The sequence below is a fragment of the Mastomys coucha genome, unplaced genomic scaffold (assembly GCF_008632895.1).
Source record: "Mastomys coucha isolate ucsf_1 unplaced genomic scaffold, UCSF_Mcou_1 pScaffold16, whole genome shotgun sequence".
Lineage (NCBI taxonomy): Eukaryota > Metazoa > Chordata > Mammalia > Rodentia > Muridae > Mastomys > Mastomys coucha.
Window position 1 is genome coordinate 1,521,712 of NW_022196898.1, and position 7,261 is coordinate 1,528,972.

Sequence of the window (7,261 nt, forward strand, 5' to 3'; positions counted from 1 at the left end):
TGATGTGTCCAGTCATGGTCCAATAGTAACTCCATATCTCTTTTCCACCCTAAGTGTGGTATTCAAATTTAGGGCCAAAGTGGTACTCTAGGCAGGGAAAGTGGCCTCACCCAAGGCAAGATTCAAGAGCCATTTCACTTCCTCTGACAAACATTTAAAAAAAAAAAAAGACAAGCAAGAATAACAAAACAAAAACAACAACAACCAATCAAAACCCTCCTGGTCAAGAGAATAGTATCTCTGGCTGGAAAGGAGACCTAGCCTAGCATTCCAGTTGGGGCCACGCTGTTCATGTGGCCAAGGTCAGCGCCCTAGGAAGGCAAGTTCACCTCACGCCCTGCTGCAGAGACAGGTGGAATCATTAATCCCATGGTGAGACGCTGTACTTTTCCTCCCCTGTCCCTAGTACAGTAACTTGCAGGGCCACGGGGCTATAGCATGGAAGATTGCCTGCTAAGTGTAATTTCTTCCTTGCTTTTTCCTCTTTCTTTTCTAAACATGCTTTCCTTAACACTTTGGGCTCTTTTTCCAACATTCAGAACCTCCTCAACCTCTCCCTAAAGCATCCCTCCCCACCCTGTGTCTGACCTCTGTGCAGTTTTAAAAGTCATGGGTTGTTTTGGTTTTTTGGTTTTTTTTTTTTCTTCTCTCTTCTATCTATCTATCCTCTTTCTCCTCTGGGCCACTGCTGAAGTTTACAGTTTACCTGCCCTGGGGCTTTCTTTGAAACGTGAGCAGATTTTTCCTTGAGCTTCCATGTGAGTCCATTCATAGATTCTCTTATGATGAAACTGAGAACCCCAAGAGTGGGCCCCGGTGCCCCCTGTATCACAAGGTCACCCGTTTACCTGGGATCTGGAAGAGCTCAGGCGAAGAGGGAGAAGGTGGAGAGCTGTATTCTGAAAGTTGCTAGAAATCTGCTACTGAGATCTTATAGGTCACAGCTGAGGATACAGAATTTGCCTGGCATGTCTGAAGCTCTGGGTCTAATCCCCAACAATATATAAACCACACACAGCGGTGCTAAGTGAGTAGAGGCAGGGAGATCAGAAGTCCAAAGTCATCTTTGGTTAGCGACATAATAAATTCAAGGCCAGCCTGGGCTATGTGAAACTCTGTCTTAACTTTTTTTTTTTTCATGAAATGGCTTATACAGTATTATGCTCCCTACCCAGCCTAGGCCCTGTGTCTGTGGAAGTCAGTGAACCTGTCATTATCCAGCTTGGAGTGGGCGGAATCCAATTCAGAATTCACTGCCGAAGTTTTTTTTTTTTTTTTTTTTTTTTTTTTTTTATAAGCTGAGGAATTACCTTGAGAGGACTGAATTTCCAAGTGCAAGCCAGCAGCTGCCTCGATCCGGAGGCCACCTCAATCATCCACACCAGCTGGTCTCTGGTGGAGAGAGGGCAAAGTAAGGCCGGATCAGCCTGGCTTAGGGCTGCATGGCCAGAGGGGTAAAAAACATAGGTTCACACCGGCATTTAACCTTGATTAAGCCGCGTGGTATGGCGGAGGCTTAAAACAAGGCTGGAACATTTTCTCGCTTATTATCACCTTGATAACCTGTTCTTGTAGCTAGGAAGGGGTGTCACAAAGAACGCAGGGTGGAGGGGAGCCACCAGAAGGGAGGGCGGGCCACAGCACTGAGCCAGAGGAGAGGAGCTGCTGTTTTCAGAGTGCAGCGTGGAAGAAAGGAAAGATGTTGCTCTCTGTGTAGTTCTCCTTTTAAATAGAAACTGTTTTCTCCAGGCTGCATAGCTAATCGCTTCATGGGAAAGGGGAGAAAAGAATGGCTTTCATTTATTTTCTTTGAAACCTATTCAGCACAGTTTGAAAGCAGAATTTCCCTATGAAATACCTACAGCATGGTGGAGGTTTTACAAGATCTGAGGGTGAGGCTGGAGAGGGAGTGGAGATGGGTGAAGTGAGGCAAAGGCTAGAAATGGCACTGTGCAGGTCATTGTGAAAGACAGGGGCCACCTCTGTCCACCACAGACGCATGGCTCCTGCCAGCCACCATGGTCCTCATGCAGAAAGTGACACGGGCCTCCTCTTCCGCATGCCCTCCTAAAGAGAAGCAGGAACCATGGCTGAACACAACCCTCGATGGACTGGGTTTTGATTTTCTTTCTTGGTGTGCATGTGCCAGAGCAGATGTGTGCATGAGTTTGTGTATATTTGCATGGTTATGTGTGTGCATAGTGCATGTGTGTACAGTTATGTGTGTGCCTGTGTGCCAGAGCCTGATACTGGGTGTTTTCCACTAACACGCTCCACCTCATCTTTTGAAACAGAATCTGTCATCGGACCTAGCCTGCACCAACTGGCTAGAGTGATGGGCAGCAAGCTCTGGGAATCAGGCTGTCAATGACACCCAAGTTATACACTCATGCAACAAAATTTGGCTTTTATGCAGGTATGGGGGATCCAAATCCTGGTCCTCACATTTATGTACAGAAACTTCACTCATTGAGCATCTCCACAACTCTGAGAAATTCAGTTCTACAGTTCTCAGTCACATTTAAACTGTGAGAACAGGTGATCCTGAGTTTTTAAAATACTGGCTTGAAGGGTGGCCCATGAGGACCTGTGTTCAGATCTCCAGCACACATATAAAAACATAGGTGGGAGTGGCAGTGTGGGAGCATGTGTCTGTAACCCCAGCAGAGACAGGCAGATCCCTAGCCAGCCTAGCTGAACCTGTGAGCTCGAGGTTTCCTGAGAGACCCTTTCTTCAGAAATAGGGTAGAAAGTAATTGATAAAAACACCCAACACTGACTGCTGGCCTTCACATGTATGCACACACACCTATAAGAACACACCTGTATTCCACCTCTGCTCTCATTAACATACATATTTCCTCTTTCTCTAAAACAACCTATTTGCACTCAGAAGGCAGAGGCAGGTAGATTTCTGAGTTCAAAGCCAGACTGTTTAGCCTACAGAGTGAGTTCCAGAGCAGCTAGGGCTTCACAGAGAAACCCTGATTAAGAGGTTGGGGGAACATTTGAACTAAGCACAAATCAAAGCTCTTGTGATGCTGTGATGGGCCTGTGTTGGCTTAACAGGCTCCCTTCGACCATCCCCGACTCTGCCCCGACTCTGCTGCCTGAGCGTCTTGAGACTAGAAGTCCGGTACAATGAATCAGGGCATTGAGTCAGGGCATTAAAGCACTTGCTGCCAGACCTGACAACTTCAGTTTGCTCCCCAGTACTGTGGTGGAGGGGGAGAATAGACTCTCATAAGCTGTCCTTGGACTTCCACAAGGGACCTCCACAGGCATGCACACACAGACACATACTCACATGCACACACACACACACACACACACACACACACACACAACTATAAAAAATACAAATTTTATATTTGGAAAAATTTTGTATTCTGGACTGAAAGTCCAGTGTACAATTTTTGACTCTTCCAAGATCCTTTTTATTATTTACATCTGAGTTATAAAATTTAACTTTTTCTGATCTAAAAAAAGAAAATCAAGTCAGGGAGAGAATGTGTGCTGTAGAATTTGTTTAATAGCAGATTCTCACAGACTGTCAGGCCTGTTTTAAGTGTCTTCCTGGTGTCTTGACAGGGATTTAACACTAACTCAGTAGCCACAATTTTCCTGATTTAACCCAGAACAAATGATAAGGGAATTTCACAAAGGCATAGCTACCTTTGACTTCAGGCCAATGGTATCATTTCTAAAGGCCATATTCTCAGTGGAGATGCTGCATATATAAGAACACAAGGAAAGAGGCTGAAGGAGAAGAGATGGTCCATCTGTGAAATGACTCCATGAATAGGTCAGTCTGGCCTCTGTCCACACAGCTGACAAACTGTTGAGTAAGCGGAGATGGAGCCCTCTGATTTAGCTCTGGGGGCATCATTCCAGACTGAACTTGGCCATTAATCAGCATTACATATACCTTATTGCTCAATCGTCTTAGCAATTACTTAGAAGACAAAATAGGTCATGACTCTTAAGCTTGAAGAAAGCATAAATCTGGAAAAGATACTTCATGCTCTGAATTCCATATTACTCAAGCCTTCTCACCTGTTCAGGGCAATGAAAGGAGTTTAATAGGAGATAGTACAAAGATAAGCATCTTCTTGATTTAAATGGGAAAAAATAGGTATATTATGTTTTATTAGAAGTCATGAAAGATCAGAAGGGTCTTAATTAGTTGTAAAATCAGTACAAGCCAGTGTGTTGTGACTAATCAACATATCAATTCAATTTTAAGTGGCATTGATAGAGATCTAGTCCAGGGTAGAAGTAATATTTTCCTGTATTGTGGTCAGATGTCCACACCATTCAGAGAAAAGAGTTAATACAGTCTCTGCTGTCAATGCATGAATTTAAATGAGTCAAGTGATTCATGCTTTGTGTCCTCATCTGAAAATGGAAATAACAACAGCTGACAAACATATCCCATAAAATATAAAATCAAATGAGTCACTTCCATAAAAGCATTTTTGAAAATCGCAAAGTGCCATTGTGTTGGGCATCTGCTGTCTGTTAACCCACACAGCCCAGCATTCCATGGGTAGCCTCAGCTCTACTCCTCACCACCCTGAAGAATCTGAGCCCCACCCAACAGCCCCACATCAGCATTCAAGCTGCCATGGCAACCCAGGCACAGCCAGTGACAACCAACGACACTACAACAGGTCTTCTGGGGGACGATGTTTGCTTTTCCTAGTTGCACCTTAGTCAAACAAGAAGTTGAATCTTGCAGTACCATCTGACTACCAGGGAAATGTCATCCTAAAGATGAAGCTGAACTGTGCAGGGTTTGGTGGCTCATGCCTGTAATCCTAGCATGTGGAAAATGGAGACTGGCGGGGTCAAGAGTTCAAGGTGGTCCTCAGCCACATATGAGTTTGAATTTGGGCTAAGGAGACCTTATCTCAAAAAACAAACAAAAACTTGGCAGTAAAGCAACACAAATGGAAGAGGAAATGAAAGAAAGACAGAAACCCGCCCCCATGAGCCCCTTATTTGATAGATCTGCTCAGACCTACCCACCTGACGTCCACTCTCTGCTTTGATCATCTAGACTCCAAGCCCTTCAACTATCCCTCAAGTCAGTTGAGCAAGTTTTCTGTGTCCCTTTCATCAGAAACAGACCTAAAATTGTGCATTCATTCAAAGTTGTAGGAGAGTTATTCAAATATATGGAAATAATAAATGAGTGTATTCAAATGGAGATTGGGTAGATACACTTTAGATAGAAAGATTAAAATCAAATCTATAAAATAAGGCATAAAAGGAGGGGGGCTTTTAGGGGGCAGAGAACAGGACCAACAGGCTACTGTTGGAAAGACAGCATCACTGAGAGAAATGGAGGGTGGAAACCCCATCAAGGTACAGGTCACACATGGACAAAACATCCTACCTCAACCTTTATGTTTAGATTTTCGTCGTATTATCAGAATTGTGTTAGGTAGAATTATCATAGCTATATTAGGCATGTTATGAACATTAGAATTATGTTTCATTATCTTGGATCCTAAGGCTTACATAAGGAGTTATATAAACACTTCTTACTCAAAAGAAATTTTTATGTTTGCATTCTACTCCTGGGAAGTCCGTGCCTCCAGCCTACCCCATGGTAGCTTCCTTGTCCTGCTGAGCTAATGGCCAGATTTCTAACTGCAACAGGGGTGCCCATCTCTGATTAATGAGACCATCCCATCCCCCCACCTTCTTTCATGACTCCCATTCCAATTTCAATCAGAATATTGATGAAGTCCTTCTACTGCCTCCCCAGGAGCACATCCATTGCCAAGTGGTTGGTTTAAAAACAATACTCATCCTGAGAAAAAGCCAGAGAAATGGCTTCTTATTCCCACACTAAGCTCCATAGGACAGGTGGAGAAATTATAGCATTTTCTGAACAGAAGTATCTACTCAAATCATCTGCCCCAGGGACGGATAATGGGTCACACCCTACCTTGTCAAGTTTTATTACAAATGTCTTTGTCAATAAAGTTTTATTTGAATGCAGCTATGCCTTTCTGTTATGTTATTTTTCTGATTCCATATAGCAGCAAAATTGAATAGTTATGACAAAGATTATATTACTTACAAAGGCTAGAATATATATTATATGACCTTCTACAGGAGAAAGTTAGTAACCTGCAATCTAGTCTAATCATACTTTTGAGAAAGAATCTTAAACCCACAAAGACTAACTAATGATAGACAAAATGCCAAATCTAAGTTTATTCCACAAGGCAGTATATTCAGGTTCTATTCCTATCTGCTAGATGCTGTAGATGCTGTATAGACAGGTATCATGCTTCATATTCATATTGAACCCCATGCTGAACACTGAGGACTCCACTAAAACTAGTTAAATAGTTGAGCATGGTAGTACATGCCTATAATCTCAGAGTCTGGAGACTGTAGCAGGATTATGAGTTCAAGACCAGTCTGAGAAACATAATGAAACCCTGTCTCCAAACAGAACCTAACTATGCAACAGGGGTTAAATAAAGAATCATGTGGGGACTTCAATGGAAGCCATCTCCTTTTCCAGCTACAAATGAATCATTAGCAGATGCCAAACAGCCGTCTATGTATCTGTAAAATAATAGCAGCACCCACCTCATGGAGCTGATGGTCAGATGGGATGAAAAGCAAAGAGTGTAGAGACAGCCTCCAATACACTACCGTGGAGCACTGAAACAGACTGAGTTACATGAGGGCAATCAAAAAGATGGAGTCCCATCTGCTGAACTACAGATTTGTCTTTGATCCCGAAGAATCGATGGGAACAGTACACAAGGTGAGTTCTAATGAAATGTCTGCAGATGACTGAGCTCATCTTTGAGTGCCGTCACCCAAGGAAGTGAGGAGCTAAACAAGGGCATGTGTTCCCTGTGCCCAAGGCCCATGGAGCTGGAAGGACAAGGAGAAGATTCTTTCCCCCGCCTCACAAATGTCAATATTTTAAAAGGTGAATGAAAACCTGGCAGTGTGTCAACCAGCACAGCAGGAGAGGATGCATCCATGGCCAAGCACGTGTCACCTCACTCCCCTCACAATAGACAATGATGGCACCTAACACTGGGGGAGGCAGGCTTCCCCCTGGCCAAATCTGCTGTAACTATCTGTAGGGGTTGCCTGTAGGGACAGCTCACTCAGCAGCAGCATTCTGTGTGCAGTGAATGAGGACTTTTAGCAATGGGCAAAATCTTTCTACCATCCAGCCAGTCTTCAGAAAAAGAATTATGCTTATAACATTTTTGTT